This window comes from Emys orbicularis, chromosome 2, assembly GCF_028017835.1.
Source record: "Emys orbicularis isolate rEmyOrb1 chromosome 2, rEmyOrb1.hap1, whole genome shotgun sequence".
NCBI lineage: Eukaryota > Metazoa > Chordata > Testudines > Emydidae > Emys > Emys orbicularis.
The window spans coordinates 38,112,077-38,129,921 of NC_088684.1; the positions used below are offsets into that span (position 1 = coordinate 38,112,077).

The window sequence follows — 17,845 nt, forward strand, 5'->3', positions numbered from 1 at the left end:
ACTATAAACTATGATTTGCACAAGTGTAGTTTGCCCTTGCTTGAAACTGGGATACACTGAACCTGTGTGAATCGTGGCATTATAGTGGGTTTGCACACATACATCACGGGTTTGTATTCATACAACTACACTGATGGCTGACTATCAATAGCTGAAATCTCCATTGCAGACAAAGCCTCATTTACTGGAAATGGAAATAACAATGACCACCTTTATAATGTGCTTTGTGATCCAACAGATAAACAGCTATATAAATGCAAAGTATTATTACTACACAAAAAATCAGAAGTAACCCAGCACTGGGAGGGAAGTGTTTTATCTGGATTGAAAGGCAGATAATCCCATTGTTCATTGGAAGCACTGAGTCAGTTTGATTGTTCAAACTATGCACCTGATGAAATCTTTTTTATACATTTCCTCTTCAAAAAATTTATCAGTTCTCCGAGGAAGAATCAAATTGGGTAAAAATGACTTAGAATTGAATGTGCTTTCTTCATTTGCCAGCCTATTTACTTGACTAGCCTTTCTTGTGAAGTTTTTTTTTTAAATTCCTTACAATCGTTTACATTTATGTAAAAACTGCTCATTTTAGATTTGTTGGTTCTCCTCTAATTATTGTTGGCCTAATCCTACAGTTCTTAAGCAGGCAAAACTTTAATTGAAGTTAGTGGGACTTCTGTTAAAACAAACACTGTGCAATCTAGTCCTATATTTGAATTGAGAAATAGGAGACAATAAAGGTCAAACTGAATTCACAATCCAAATAAGTGCTTCCCTTGCCTTTACTCCCCTGGGATATGCCCTGACCCACAATTTTCCAGTTACAGTGAATCCTACTGTAAATTTACTGATAAGCACAAACTTCACATTGAACGCTACTGATGGTTGAATGGGCTTTGTAAAGTGAATTTTCTTGTTGAATAATTAAGGGATTTTGGGGGGTAGAGATTATCATCTCTCCAGAACACAGCACTGTTTGCATGTTACTTCGTTTAACAAGAAACAATAATCAGCCAGTACACGGATCAAAATTTTATGAGCTGCAGGAGAGAGCATTTCATAACTTCATTACACAAATAACCAGAATAATGATCTCTGATTATTTTTTTCCTTCTGGTTAAATATCTTGACTTTAAGATACTCCTTTCCTTTTTGCAGTGTCTTTCCACCATCATCTGGCCTTTTGCACTATTTTAGGGCTTCCCCCTCTCATTTCCATATCTATAATTGGGTACCTACAGCTACAGTGAGGGAAACTAAAGCATTTATTTATAATAGAAGAGACAGGTGTAAGAAACTGCAAGGCCTGCTTTCCTTGTCAGCTTTGTATTGTTAGTGACGTTCAACTCAGGTTTGCAATAACCTCTTTCTTTGTGCTTAAGAGGTGATTGAAACCTTGTTCCCGCCCTGGAAGAGCCACTTCTCTTCAGCTAAGAGGTAATTATTCCCTTCGGATTCTTCTTTCCTGAACAAAGCTCTCCTTTAACTAAACACATGATGGTTTTATGACATGGACAACTGCCCATTGTGAGCAGCACCAATACCACATACAGTCTCCTCTGTAGTGATCTTAGCTCATAATCAAAAACTACAAACATTCACTCTTCTGTCCCTTGGAGCTCTTGCATTTGACAATCATAACTGACTTCATAGTGTGAGTGCTACAGGCTTATCACAAGAATCACCTGTTTAAAATTGTAACAGGCTTGTCTGGAGAAATGTTAGACACCCAAACCAGAAGGAATCAGCCTCTAAGCACTCAGTCCTTGATAGGTTCAATCTTCAAGGGGTAAGAAAGGAGAGTTCCATAAATGATACATCTATCATTTTGGAGGGCACTCAGACACTAAGGTGATGAGTGCAATTGAATTGCCTGTCAATAATTAAATAGCCTGGGAGGTAAAAAATCATGGCAGCAGAGATCAGGAGATTAGGTTTTAGGGTCTTCCTTCAGATTCAACTAAACACATTTTCTCTAGATTCTATGCTTTCACATTTAAAAATAAAATGTCTCCTCTGGTTATAGAGATGGCCTGCAGCATGTAAACAAAAGCACTGTCGTTTTATGGAGCTTGGAAACAAACTGAAACAATAACACTAACAGAAATAAAAACTTCTTCTCTACCCTGAGCCCTGCAGTCAGCTCACAGGGGGGTTAATGCTGAGACCTAATTATCACCAGTTAAGCATTGTGAAATCATTTCAACCAATTGATTGTTATCAGAAGAGCTAGTCATGGGCAGAATGCAGTATTAGCCCTAGTCTACACTATAGAGCAGGGGTAGGCAATCTATGGCACATATGCCAAAGGCGGCATGCGAGCTGATTTTCAGTGGCACTCACACTGCCCGGGTCCTGGCCACTGGTCGGGGGGCTCTGCATTTTAATTTAATTTTAAATGAAGCTTCTTAAACATTTTTAAAACCTTATTTACTTTACATACAACAATAGTTTAGTTCTATATTATAGACTTATAGAAATAGACCTTCTAAAAATGTTTAAATATATTATTGGCATGCGAAACCTTAAATTAGAGTGAATAAATGAAGACTCGGCACAGCACTTCTGAAAGGTTGCCGACCCCTGCTATAGAGTTAGGTCGACATAAGGTTACATCGACCTAACTCTGTAAGAGACTACACTACAGGGTTGCTGCTGCCGATGTAAGTCCCCCACTACACCGACCTAATAACTCCACCTCCACGAGAGGCATAGCGCTTAGGTCAATGTAGTTAGGGCAACAAAGTGTCTGTGTAGACACTGCATTACTTACATTGCCTGTCAGCACTGCGTGGAACTCACCAATTTTTTGATGGGAGTGAGGTGGAAGGAAGGGATACAAGCTTGTGAAGAACAGCAACACTATCACATTACTCATGGGTCAGGTTTAGTACAACAAAATGTTTACACACTGTAGCAAATTGGTCTCCATGATAGTATAAGCCTAGTCTGAGGCCTTGTCTACACAGGAAAGTTGCACAACTACAACCAAAGGTATGAATTTGAACCAATATACTTAAACTGGTGAAAACCCCTATTTGAAAACTCTTATTGTAAAGGTCAGTTTAGTTTAAGTAAACTTGGAAGAGGTTTAAATTAAACTGAACTAGCACCTTCCCCTAAAGAACTCATTTTGAGATAGTAAGTATGGTTGCCAACCCTCCAGGATTGTCCTGGAGTCTCCATGAATTAAAGATTAATATTTAATTAAAGATTATGTCATGTGATGAAACCTCCAGGGACACGTCCAACCAAAATTGGCAATCCTAGTATGAGGCATTTGGAGTGGCACAAGGCATTATTAATAGCAATAGCATCCCCTTTTCATCCATGTGTCTGCCTCTCTCCTGCTCCCATATTTGATTTCCTGTAAGCTACTCCCCATAGCATGGCCACCTGCATTGGGCCCACATGGAGTTCACAAATACCATGAGATTCAGCATGTCCATAGAAACTTCATGTCACAATAACATAATTTCCCTGTTAAGCACCAAAAGCTAGGCACAGGTTGAAGAGATTGGAGCAAATGTGGAGGGTTCACTCTAGCCTGTCCCATCATTGGGTTGTCCAAGCCACACTTTGCCCTCTGACTCTCCAAGGAATGCACATATCCAACATGCTTCAGATAAAGTTCCCTCATTCCTGGGATCTGGTTTCTGAAACATTACAAGAACTAAACAGTTCATCTGGCCCTCCCAGGTACAAACCATTCCTTCCCTAATAGACAGGATTTCACAATCTCCTCTATCCCTCTAGGCTAAGTTCTTTCTGCACGTGGGTCACGCAAGGCATTTTTGCAGGCTCCTTCCCCAATTCCTGGCACCACTCGGCTCTCCTCAAGCCCATTTGACACGATGCAGTTTATGACTTGTCTGCAGTACATTTTCCTTCCAGTTGGCAGAGCTGTGAATATGCTTTTCTGGTCTTCTTTGAGGGGTAGCAGAACTTTGGTCTGAGGTGGTTGGGTATGTTGGTAAAGAAGAAAAGGTTGCCAATAGGTGTTCTCCGGCCACTGGTTGCACTGGCAGAGCAGAAAAGGCTGTAATCAGGGGGTTTTAAATAATTGATTGAAATGACAAGGAAGAAAGTATTGTGATGCACACTATCTATGTGCACAGTCTATGCACTGTTCTTTTGTTTTCACTTTTGGCTGTACATCTGGACAGAGTTTAGTTCCTTTTCTTTTTTCTTGTTTTAGCCACTGATACAGCTATATCAGTACATGGTGCACTGCTATCTACTCCTATTAACGTAGGCCAAGTGAACAGGTGTAAACCGGGACTGACTTGCACTGGTGCATCTTGCTCCAGGACCCTGCAGTCTTCTCCATGTCAGCTGTACTGGAGCAAGTCACCATTTTCATTAATGTTCTTCCTTTACACCAGGAAGCTACACCAAGTGGCTAACCACCAGGCCTTTCAGTGGGGCTGGCTCGAGGGGTTTCTGCTGCTCTAGGCAAACAGCAAATGTCCAACTCCTCCAGATTGGAGACACATACAGACACAAATAGTTAGTGGACATTTTGTTTCTCCAGGCAACCACCTATTCTGTCTGTACCAGAGAGAGAGGCCCAACTTCATGTGATTCTCCATCACTGTATGTATTCTTGAACTTTCTTACCCCTTGGAGCTATTGTGTGGTCTGAGTGAATTTTGACTTATTCAGTGGGGTTTTGGTTGGCAAGTTGTTGGGCCTCTTAACATTGCCTATGTTTCCTGGCTATGGGTTTTGGCAGCCTCACGCTTGATTTTTATGACTAATGAAGATAATGACTTTGCTTAGGGCTTGTCTACATCTGAAATGTATAGCAGGTTAATTGGAGTTATGTCGCATTAAAGTGCCTTGCATCCACAAACAAGATTATTTTGTTGTTGCGAATCACCTGCTGTTTTGGAAGCCTATTTTGGAAGCAGATTTACTGAGATGCGGGATGAATTTACCCACAGCAAAGTAGGTGTGGCTGAATCCCCATCCCTAAGGAACTGTTGCTCATCTGCCAAACTGGTGTGTCCTTTGCATCAATTAAAAAATAAAAACGAAACAAAAAACACAACAAGTGCTTAAGCTTTCTGTGTCCTGTCCACCCCTTTAACCTCCCCACTGCAGTGTCTATTGCTCTCTTTCCTGCCTGGTCTTCCTTCTTCCTCCACCCCAATCAGGATGAATATAAGCAAACAACACAGGAATGCAGGGGCAAGATTAGAAAGGCAAAGGCACAAAATGAGCTCAAACTGGCTACGGGAATAAAGGGAAACAAGAAGACTTTTTATCAATACATTAGAAGCAAGAGGAAGACCAAGGACAGGGTAGGCCCACTGCTCAGTAAGGAGGGAGATACAGTAACAGGAAACTTGGAAATGGCAGAGATGCTTAATGACTTCTTTGTTTCGGTCTTCAGCGAGAAGTCTGAAGGAATGACTAACTTAGTGAATGCTAATGGGAAGGGAGTAGGTTTAGAAGATAAAATAAAAAAAGAACAAGTTAAAAATCACTTAGAAAAGTTAGATGCCTGCAAGTCACCAGGGCCTGATGAAATGCATCCTAGAATACTCAAGGAGCTAATAGAGGAGGTATCTGAGCCTCTAGCTATTATCTTTGGAAAATCATGGGAGACAGGAGAGATTCCAGAAGACTGGAAAAGGGCAAATATAGTGCCCATCTATAAAAAGGGAAATAAAAACAACCCAGGAAACTACAGACCAGTTAGTTTAACTTCTGTGCCAGGGAAGATAATGGAGCAAGTAATTAAGGAAATCATCTGCAAACACTTGGAAGGTGGTAAGGTGATAGGGAATAGTCAGCATGGATTTGTAAAGAACAAATCATGTCAAACCAATCTGATAGCTTTCTTTGATAGGATAACGAGTCTTGTGAATAGGGGAGAAGCGGTGGATGTGGTATACCTAGACTTTAGTAAGGCATTTGATACGGTCTTGCATGATATTCTTATCGATAAACTAGGCAAATACAACTTAGATGGGGCTACTATAAGGTGGGTGCATAACTGGCTGGATAACCGTACTCAGAGAGTAGTTATTAATGATTCCCAATCCTGCTGGAAAGGTATAACAAGTGGGGTTCCGCAGGGGTCTGTTTTGGGACCAACTCTGTTCAATATCTTCATCAACGACTTAGATATTGGCATAGAAAGTACGCTTATTAAGTTTGCAGATGATACCAAACTGGGAGGGATTGCAACTTATTTGGAGGATAGGGTCATAATTCAAAATGATCTGGACAAATTGGAGAAATGGTCTGAGGTAAACAGGATGAAGTTTAACAAAGACAAATGCAAAGTGCTCCACTTAGGAAGGAACAATCAGTTTCACACATACAGAAAGGGAAAGAGACTGTCTAGGAAGAAGTACAGCAGAAAGGTATCTAGGGGTTATAGTGGACCACAAGCTAAATATGAGTCAACAGTGTGATGCTGTTGCAAAAAAAGCAAACATGATTCTGGGATGCATTAACAGGTGTGTTGTGAGCAAGACACGAGAAGTCATTCTTCCACTCTATTCTGCGCTGGTTAGCCCTCAACTGGAGTATTGTGTCCAGTTCTGGGCACCACAATTCAAGAAAGATGTGGAAAAATTAGAGAGGGTCCAGAGAAGAGTAACAAGAATGATTAAAGGTCTTGAGAACATGACCTATGAAGGAAGGCTGAAAGAATTGGGTTTGTTTAGTTTGGAAAAGAGAAGACTGAGAGGGGACATGATAGCAGTTTTCAGGTATCTAAAAGAGTGTCATAAGGAGGAGGGAGAAAACTTGTTCACCTTAGCCTCTAAGGATAGAACAAGAAGCAATGGGCTTAAACTGCAGCAAGGGAGGTTTAGGTTGGACATTAGGAAAAAGTTCCTAACTGTCAGGGTGGTTAAACACTGGAATAAACGCCTAGGGGGGTTGTGGAATCTCCATCTCTGGAGATATTTAAGAGTAGGTTAGATGTCTATCTGGGATGGTCTAGACAGTATTTGGTCCTGCCATGAGGGCAGGGGACTGGACTCGATGACCTCTCGAGGTCCCTTCCAGTCCTAGAATCTATGAATCTATGAATAACCCCTCCCCCCCAGCCAAGATGGCGGCACCGCATGGGTTAAAAAGCAGATGGTGTAAAGTAAAGGCATTTTTATTGTAGTGGCCGACACAGAAAAGAAAAACACCAGAATCATGTATCTTGCTCACAGTTTCGTTAATGCCCTCAGCTTTTAGCCAATGCGCAGTATTCTGAGGTAAATCAGAAAAGTAACGGAACATAAACATTTCCACAAATAAAATTATTGTTAGGCACTGTAAGGATTTCAGCTCCCTTTGGGCTACTGCAGCATTCTATTTATTTTACAGGGCACTTTGTGCTGTTTCATGGGTGTTTTAAAAACAGAACCTAAGCCAAAGATAGTATTCTGCTTTGGCAAGAAGATTGCACAGCAATGCAGCTCTTCTCTCACTGCCCACAGTTTGTGGTTCCATATTAGTTGCACCCCAGCATTGTGGGCACCATCCTGATAAACAGCAGCACAGCATATTTTTCTGCTTTGTCAATGACCTTTTTGAACAGAATCCTTTTCTGCCTTTTGGTGACCTGCCTCAGAGTAACATCCTCCAAAGTAAGGACAGCCTGCAGAGATGCACGTGTAATTACTACCCTGCCTCTTCTGCACCATCTTTAGATAGCCCCCACCCCAACACCCACAGCCCACCATGTATTTATTACCCCTTTCCCCAAGTTGGCTAAACAAATCACCCCCCTCAAATCACAGGTGAAGGTGTCCTGTTAAAACAGAGAAGATTGTGAAGACATCCTACCATCTCCAAGCTCACCCAAGACTGGGAAGAGTTTCAGGAATAGAATTCTAAAATTAAGGAAAAAGCAACATTTGGTTACTGTTAGCATGGAGACTTCAATTTGAACAGTAACTAGTTGTCCTTTCGCTCTCTCTTTTTTTTTGGCCATCACAGCAGACACCTTATAATGAGCAGGGATAGGGTGCTAACACTGCGTGAACATCTGTCCAATCTGCATAGGAGGAAGAGCATGGCATGACATGTTCAAAGAACATCCCGAGAGAGATAAATGACAGAGGAGTGGAGGGAAGGGTTCCTGCAGCATGACAGAAAAGGAAAAAGAAAAGGACAGGGACATGGCTAGGTCCATATATACACAGCTGCTGCAGATGATGGAAAGGCAAACAACTGTCCTGTAGACTAGAGCATAGTGGCTCTCTGGTCAAGGCCTATGCCCTAGCCTATGCACCTGTGCAGCCCTCTACCTCTGAAATTCCACATTTTGGGACACACCATTCACTGCAACAATGCCAGGAAAGAGTTCTTTTTCTAGGCAGTCTATGGCACAAGATAAAGAAAATCATGTTCTGTGAGCCACAGGGAGATTCCCTTCTACCATCATCCCATATTCCAAGATGCCGAGAGCAGTATTGAGTGCCCTACATACATACATTTATGACTTTGAAAGCATAAACTTATTTGCACACTATACTTTATAACTTAAATGTTTTAAAGTGTTTTTCAATTTACACAATCTTATGAATGTTGAATACTTTTTTACTGATCACAACTTTCAAATTGGTGTACTGTATTTGTTATTTTAAAATTATTGAAAATGTCTTTGCATGGTTTTTCATCTAGAACAATTCATGAAAATGCATATGTCCACTAACCTAATTCATAAGAATGCCCACCTTCACATGCACTATAATACAATCCATCCATACGCTATGTTAAAAATTCCCACATAGAGTATACTAGAATCCCTATATGCAGAATGTCAAAAGCTAACAGTACTGTACGTATACATTAATACGAGCACAGTGATCCTGATTTAAGCTGTATACATAAGAACGGCCATACTGGGTCAGACCAAGGGTCCATCTAGCCCAGTATCCTTGCTTCCAACAGTGGCCAATGTTAGCTGCTACGGAGGGTATGAACAGAACAGGTAATCATCAAATGATCCATCCCCCGTCGCCCATTCCCAGTGTCTGGCAAACAGAGGCTAGGGACACCATCCCTGTCCATCCTGGCTAATAGCCATTCATGAACCTATCCTCCATGAACTTATCTAGTTCTTTTTGAACCCTGTTATAGTCTTGGCCTTCACAACATCTTCTGGGTAGAGTTCCATACGTTGACTGTGTGTTGTGTGAAGAAATACTTCCTTTTGTTTGTTTTAAACCTGCTGCCTATTAATTTCATTTGGTGACTCCTAGTTCTTGTGTTATAAGGAATAAATAACACTTTCTTATTTACTTTCTCCATACCAGTCATGGTTTTATAGATCTCTACCATACCCCCCATTAGTTGTCTCTTTTCTAAGCCGGAAAGTCCCAGTCTTATTAATATCTCCTCATATGGAAGCTGTTCCATACCCCTAATCATTTTTGTTGCCCTTTCCTGAACCTTTTCCAATTCCAATATATCCTTTTTGAGATAGGGCAACCAGATCTGCACACAGTACTCTAGATGTGGGCGTACCATGGATTTATATAGAGGCAATATGATATACAAAAGCATATACATTGTTCACAAGTGACCCCTAGCCTCATAGTAGGAACATAACACATCTTGAACTGTGCCCCTCAGTAGCTGCAGCATTTCACAGAGGCATCTTCTCTGGCTGTTGAAAATGTTCATCAAGTATGCCAACCTCCTCCTCCCATCCATCTGCAAGGCTCTCTCCCTTGCTCTAACAAAGGCTGTGCAAAACACAGCAAGCAGCTGTCATAAGTAGCAGCTATTTCTCATCAGCCTCTAGCCTAGACATCAAACCCCAATATCTATCTATCAATCTCCCAAATGCACAGTCCACTGTCATTCTGCAACACTCAAGGTATAGGTGATGGGGTGTCCACCCCACACAAGACCTGATGGGGTAAATTAGGCCAATTAATGCATAAGCCACACCTGGAAGAGAGCCAAGGAGTGCTAAGGCCTAATTTGCTGATGAAGTCCAGCTGGAGGAGGAGCTGTCCTCACTTTATGAAGCCAGGAAGTTGGCAACAGAAAAGGGCTGATGGGAAAGGCTGCAGTCACTCCCTGGAAGGAGGGAGGAGTGTTTGGAGGCTGCAGAGGCATGTAGCCTGCACTTGCTTCCTAGGAGGAGGGAGTGGTGTGAAGGTGACAGATCCAGAGAAGGAAGGGAGAACCAGAAGGTTAGGAAAGGGCTCAGGGAAATGCAGCAAGATATGGGTGGAACAGGCCTTGGCTGCTGACTACAGGGTCCCTGAGCTGGAAGCCAGAGTAGAGGTTGGGCCTGGGTTCCCCAACCAGCCATTAGGGAAGTGGCACTGGCAGGGCAGTGAACAGGGAAAACTGCCTGAGCCTATTGTGAGAAGAGACTTTCCTAACCCCGGAAAGGGAAATCACCTAGTGACCTCGTTGGAGAGCCAAGTCACAAATGGGAGGCTGCAGTTCCTGGAACAAGAGGGGCCTCAGGATGAGACAGGATGGGTGAAGACACCACTGGAAGGGGGGCACAGCACCTGGCAGAGCTAATCCCTGGGATGGCCAGGAAGAGGTGCCACCGGCAGTGAGTGCACCCTGTCACAGTATAGTTAAACAGTTCCTTTCTCCTATCCAAGTGTAGAGTAAAAGGCTTCAAAAGTCAGGGGAACATATGGTAAAGCTGAGTCTCTAGAATGACTGGTGGAATCTTGTCCCGTGCACCAACAGAAGTTGGTCCAATAAAAGATATTACCTGGACTCTCTCATATCCCAGGACCAATATGGCTACAAACACCATCTGCAAACACCATCAATGTCCATTGAGACCATGGGAGCAAAAATTCAATTTCTCATTGCAGGAAAAAACTCCAGAGATTCTAAAGATCCTGGCATCATGGACCTTTCCAGACCACCCAATGTCAATATTAGTGAATTGTTGACAGTGATCAACTACGCTTTGCGGCACCATCAAGAAATATCCCTTCCTGTTGATTAACTCCAAGGCTGGAGGGTGAGGAGGCAAAGAATACGCACACAAGTCGTATCAATGTGCGCAGCACAATTTGGGAACCCCAAACCATGCAAACCCATTAATAACCTCCGTGCATAGCCCAGACTGATGCCCAGGACCATACACATCTCCATGACAATAGCCCAGACAGTTGATTTAACAACACCAAACTGCTTAGCTACTGACCAGTAGCAATCAATGGTTGTGAGCTCCCAGACAGCAGTGGCTGTGCGCATCTCCACACTGACAAGAGCTCTCGTGTCGGTGTTCTGCTACTGCAGCTCCAGTTCTATACAAATTTCTAGGAAAGTGACTTTTGATATCTTGAAGGTCTGCCGCTGCTGTTAGTCATCCCAGGTCTGCATCATTATCCTGTCTCACCAGTAAGTGCTATCTGTCTGCGCCCAAAAGCAGCTCTCTGTCAAGCGAAGCCACCCCAGGAAGAGATCTAGGAGAAATGTGTGTTCAATGTCATCCTCCTTAACAGGGCCTCTATTGCCCTGGTTCTAAAGAATACTGGATGAATTTAGATGGTGATGAATATAGTGCTCTCATATGTATCCTCTATGACGCCTGACAGTGCTTTGAAAATGGTGCTGGCTAGCTCGCAAAAGCCAGATGGATGATGGGATGAAATAAGAGGAATCATGGTAATTATTTAGTTTGTCCCTCAGCCCCACAATTCCATTGCCTGCCAATAGATACCCCACAATGCACAGTGCAAAAAATCCCAGAATGCATACAGCATAGCTACAGAGCAATGCATCATGGGATGGCTGACCAGAATGCTGAGCATTTATTTAGAAACAAAACAATGCAGGATAACAGTGTGGTGAATACAAACTGCTTGCACAACAGTTATTGTGGATCACTTAATGCAGATCACTTAATGCGGATACACAAAAGTTGCAACAAGTTTCAAGTACAGACGTGCCCTTATTGAGAGTTTCTCTCTGATATGCTGATTCTTGTTATGTGCTGTTGTGTAGTTGCTTTCTAGATGAATGAGTAAATGTGTAGATCAACAAACCTGTCACATTTACAACTGCATTTCAAATAAATATTTGATTCAAATGATACAATATGATGCAAGTAGGCTGAGACACAAGCTCAGAATTGGATATGATCTACGTGGCAGCTTGTAGCAGCTGTTAAATAAGTCACCAAACTTCTAGGCTGCAGGCAACATGCCACTATATAGAAGTGTGAAAAGATACTAAACGAGGGCTTGTCTCAACACAGACATTGTGCCAGTTTAATTTAATTTGGTTTAGTTAAACCAGTGCAATTTCTGTGTGTGGATTCTCTTACATCATTTTAAAACCGATTAGATCAGTTTAGCTTGTGCTTGTAAATTTTACAGACGTGTGAAGCTGATATAAACTAGATTTAAACCCAGGGTCCACACACAAGTTGCACGGGAAAGCCCTGCTTGAGTGAGACGTAGCTAAAGGGAGGACACATCCTGAACAAATTTGAAAGTGTGGGTAAATGACAACAAAAATTCTCTTTTGTGATAGGCCCAGTTCACAACTTTAAGATCCAGATCTAAATTTTCTCCAAGTTTGAGAGTGTTTGAAACTGAAGTTCTACTTGTGTCCATTACAGAAATAAGCATAAGCCAAAAAGTTCTGATCATTGTCTTGACTTTCCTAGAACTTGAAGAGATTTGAATTGAGAATTCTAGGTCAGCCCAAACTCTACTCACAATATATTTTTGTGGGCAGGAGGTGAAGAATAAAATATACCATTGTCTCACTATGACTTTTTAATTTATTTAATAGATATGTTGGAATCCAGAGAACTTGTCCCAGAAATTACAGTTTAATAGCCAGTAAAATCTGGGCCTCAATTAGATGGCAGTGTCCAAAGTTATAAAGAAGCATAAGAATTTCCATACTCAAATAAGAAAATGGTCTATCTAGTCAGATGGTTTGTCTCTAGTAATGGACAATACTAAAGCTTCAGAGGAAGACATAAAGTCCTTATAATAGACTTCACCCCAACCCTGCAAACATGTACTGTACACAAATAACTTCAAAGTAGAGTAAAATACAAGTGTTTAGACTACTTGGAAATTACAGGTAAGAAGATACCAGACCTCTGGCCCAATCGGCAGTTCTTCCTCAATCAAACAACACTCCCATTGAAGGCAATGGGAGTTTGCCTACTAAGGAGTGCTAGTTTGGGACTCTTCTGTAATTCTAGGTAAATTTTTCTTCTTCAATATAATGACAAATCTCAACAAGATCAAACATGCTGAATGACTAAAAGCAATTATATTGCCTACACTAATCTCTGAGGGAAAGTAAAGTATATTGGGAACATGGATATGTTATTAAATGTGTCAAAGGCAGCTACAGAAAAGTATTTGACACAGAAAGAAAGATAAAAAATATACAGTAAAACCTGAACTAAGGTCCACCTCTAATAATCAGTTTCCTGTCTTAAGTAAAGACTTTAAAGTATCTCTGTGGTTTCAAATACAGTTTTGTTTGACTTAGTTAAAAACAATTTCTATTACGCAATCAATTTTTGTTGACCTTTGGGTAGTTACAGAAGGAAGGTTTCACTCTATTAAGTAGGACAATATTATGTGGCATATCTTCAAAGAACGGAGGACTTTCTGGATTTGCACCATGGGCTTGATTCAAGGCCTAATGAAGTCAACAGGAATTTATTTAAATGGGCTTTGTATCAGGACCTATATCCAGGTCCCTCTGTATTTTGATTCTTTTGACAGGAAATATACGAGATTGTTTAACAGATCTCTCTGTGCAGGTGGCCCCACAGCACTTCTTTAATCTCCAAGTAGCAATGACAAAGCTTCTTGGACTTGTTGCATTGTAGGGCTTGTGCCTGCAGCCCTGGTTCACTCAAAACTCTCACTGAAGTTAATAGGAATGCAATAATTATAGCATCAGCAATGCACCTCTCTAAAGAGGCTTTCTATTCTGAAGATGCAACAATCATATGGAAAGCACAAATGCAATAGTCCTAACCTCTTTCGAGCCACGACTTCTCACAATGGAAAAAGCATATTATCATAAAATCTTAGTTTATTTCAAACATAAAATAGATAAATTCTTCAATACTAGGGACAGAATTGCATTCTACGACTACTAGGGAAAATAGCAAGTCTGTGAGTGTCTCTCTCATTTGAGGCAATAGTTATTAGGCATATATTCACAAATTACAAGGATGTTGCAATATTTGATTTCTCCACAGTTCAAACACTCTTAATATGGTTTAATTAGTCATTCTTTCAGAAGGAAGATTTATCTTCCTCTTTACATATTTGATATCATTAGAGAAAAGAAGGATAGTGTACCGAATCTGTTGGGAGGTCAGAGCTAGTTACTTATTGCTGTTAGCTGTTCTCTGCTGATTAGCTGTTATTCTTCCAGTCATTGATTAGAAGCCTATGATTTAGATTCCAAAGCCAGAAGGGACCACTGTGATTATTGAGTCCGACCTCCTCTGTAGCACAGACCATAGCACATCCCCACAATAATTCCTATAGAGTATCTTTTAGAAAAACATCTAATGTTTATTTTTAAATTGCCAGTGATGGAGATTCCAGAATAACCTTTGGTAGATGTTCCAATGCTTAATTACCCTCACTGTTAAAAATGTATGCCTTATTTCCAATCTGAATTTGTCTCACTTCCATTTCCAGCCATTGGATTGTTAGACCTTTCTCTGTTATATTGAAGAGCCCATTACCAAAGAGTTATTTCCTATGTAGGTACTTATAGACTGTAATCAAGTCACAGCTTAACCTTCTCTATGCTAAGCTAAATAAATTGAGCTCTTTGAGTCTATCGCTTTCAGGCATGTTTTCTATTCTTTTAGAGAGACAAGGTGGATGAGGTCATATCTTTTATTGAACCAACTTCTGTTGGTGAGGGAGACAAGCTTTTGAGCTTACACAGAGCTCTGTGTCTCTCTCACCAACAGAAGTTGGTCCAATAAAAGATATGACCTCGCCTACCTTGTCTCTCTAATATCCTGGGACCAACCCAACTACAACACTTCTAATCCTTTATCATTGTTATGGCTCTTCTCTGAACCCCTTCAGTTTATCAGCATCCTTCTTGAATTGTGGACACCAGAACTGGACACAGTATTCCAGCAGTGGTCATACCAGTACCAAATACAAAGGTAAAATAACGTCTTTACTCCTATTCAAGATTCGCTTGTTTATGCATACAAGGATTGCATTACCCCTTTTGGAGTGTCACTCTGGGAGCTCGTGTTCAGCTGATTATCTACCATTACCCCCAAATCGTATTTAGCCACTGCTTTTTCAGAGGGGCATTACTAAGCTAACAGATTCATACAGTGGTGAATCCCAAAATCTTGGTGAATATTTGGAAGTTTTATTTTGAGCAATATAAGACAGCCCAGACCATCTTCTCCATGACTACTGGAGAATATGATACAAGCAAAGGACTCTCCAATAGTGCACTGAATTGATATTTTTCAAAAGACATCTAGTGTCAACTGGTTTCAGGTGATTTCACATTCGGATGCCCCATCCATAGCAATGGTGATGAGCTTTTTAATGTGGCCAGGCTAAGAGCACATCTCCACCGGCCTCCCTCCACAACCCTTCCCCAGTGCAGAGAGGGCAGGAATCTATAACTTCCGTGACCTCGTGACAGACACGCAACCTTCATCATCATGTGTCTATTAGCTAACTTTATTCTTAGCAAGCAAATCTATGTTTGAAAATCCTGTACATTCCTCAGAATAGCAACCACTCATCTGCTTGCTTCCCTGACACAAAGTCAGACACTTTTCAAGGGACACTGAAATAGATAAGAGCAACATTTTGAAAAATGCAGGTACTGAACACTTGCACTTCCCATTGGCTTCTCTTGGAGTTGCTGGATGCTCACCACTTGAAAATCAGGCCCAACAATGCTTTACGCAGGGGCATTTGAGGCATTCAAAACTAGTGGATACCTTTGAAAATAAGGCCTAAATAAATATTTAATAGCTGAGTAACGGGTAATCTTATACAGTAGAACCTCAGAGTTACAAACACCAGAGTTATAAACTGACTGGTCAACCACAGACCTCATTTGGAATCAGAACTACGCAATCAGGCAGCAGCAGAGACCAAAACAAAAGCAAATACAGTACAGCATTGTGTTAAAAGTAAACTACTAAAAAAATAAAGGGAAAGTTAAAAAAAAATAATTTGACAAGGTAAGGGAACTGTTTCTGCACTTGTTTCATTTAAATTCATATGATTAAAGGCAGCATTTTTCTTCTGCATAGTAAAGTTTCAAAGGAGTATTAAGCCAATGTTCAGTAGTAAACTTCTGAAAGAACAACCGTAATGTTTTGTTCAGAGTTACGAACATTTCAGAGTTGCGAACAAAACCTTCATTCCCAAGGTGTTCATAACTCTAAGGTTTTACTGTAACAGCTCAAGACCAATTTAAGACTTGGGCCTTATATGGAAAGGATTACAACTTGCCAGGAGAGAGATTCAGCAGATCAGAAATAAAGGCTCAGATAATCATACTGTTAAACTTCCTAACTTAACTATGACAAAGGGAACAAATAAAGCAAAATACCTTTAGATACAGTCACTCAGGAAGGAACATGAGAAGGTCTTTCTGCTAAGCTGTAAAGAGTGCAAGGAAGGCTTCAGACATCCAAACCATGAAATACTAAACTATACACCATCAGTCTGCCACAGCACTAGGGCTGGCACAAAGACAGAGGGGAGGCAGCTTGTCTCCCCAGTTCAAGGGCTGCTGGGGCGGTATCAGATCCCAGTCTAGTGCCACAGTCCTTGTGGGCTTTGGGCAGAGGGCAATAACTAGGGCACAGGGGGGACCCTGCTCTGCCTCCACCTGCCCCAGGCCCTTTCTAGTAGGGGCTGTGTGCCTGGTCAAAGGGGACACTGCACTAATTGTATTCATCATGCCTGCCTTATATTTGGCCTACAGCCCTCCTGCACTGGCTATGGAGTAGTAGGGCAACAATGAATCTGCCCCTATGAACCAGTTAAATCTCATGAAAACTGAGGCCAGCATTATTCAGTATCACTAGTGCACTTAATATCACTGGTCTGAAGATCTAGGAATTATATATGAAATTATATATACTGCAGCAAGAAAATATTAATACTAAAAGGTTTTAATTTATTAATGTAGAGGAAAATCCTGTAATCTGTGCACAGTGCAAATAAAGACACTGTGCAAAGGGGTGCTCCATGGCAGCTGGGGGAACAGAAATCCCCCCCACCCAGGCCACACAGCAACCACTGCTGTTGGCCCTTCTGGCTGGTACAAGTATGTGTACTGTTTCTTTAAATCTGTAGAACAGGGGTGGGCAAACTTTTTGGCCCGAGGGCCACATCGGGGTTGCGCAACTGTATGGAGGGCCGGGTAGCGAAGGCTGTGCCTCCCCAAACAGCCTGGCCTCCGCCCCCTATCCGCCCCCTCCCACTTCCCGCCCCCTGACTGCCCCCCTCAGAATCCCCAACCCATCCAACCCCCCGTGCTCCTTGTCCCCTAACTGCCCCCTCCCGGGACCCCCACCCCTATCCAACCCCCCTGCTCCCTGTCCCCTGACTGCCCCGACCCCTATCCACACCCCCTGACAGCCCCTCCCCCCCCGGGACTCCCACCCCCTATCCAACCGCCCTCTGCTCCTCGTCCCCTGGCCACCCCCTCCCGGGACCCCCCGCCCCTAACTGCCCCCTGGGATCCCAGCCCCCTGCTCCCTGACTGCCCTCCTGACCCCTATCCACATCTCTGCCCCCTGACAGGCCCCCCGGGACTCTCACTCCCAACCCTCCCTGTTCCCCATCCCCTGACCGCCCCCCTAGAACCTCCGCCCCATCCAACCTCC

The 17,845-nt window shown here is 42.1% G+C and overlaps 1 protein-coding gene across 1 annotated transcript in view; it reads right to left on the reverse strand.

The window, feature by feature from the left end:
* Window positions 1-17,845, reverse strand: part of GRHL2 (grainyhead like transcription factor 2) — a 119,165-nt gene that overhangs the window by 90,134 nt on the left and 11,186 nt on the right. The window lies entirely within an intron of this gene.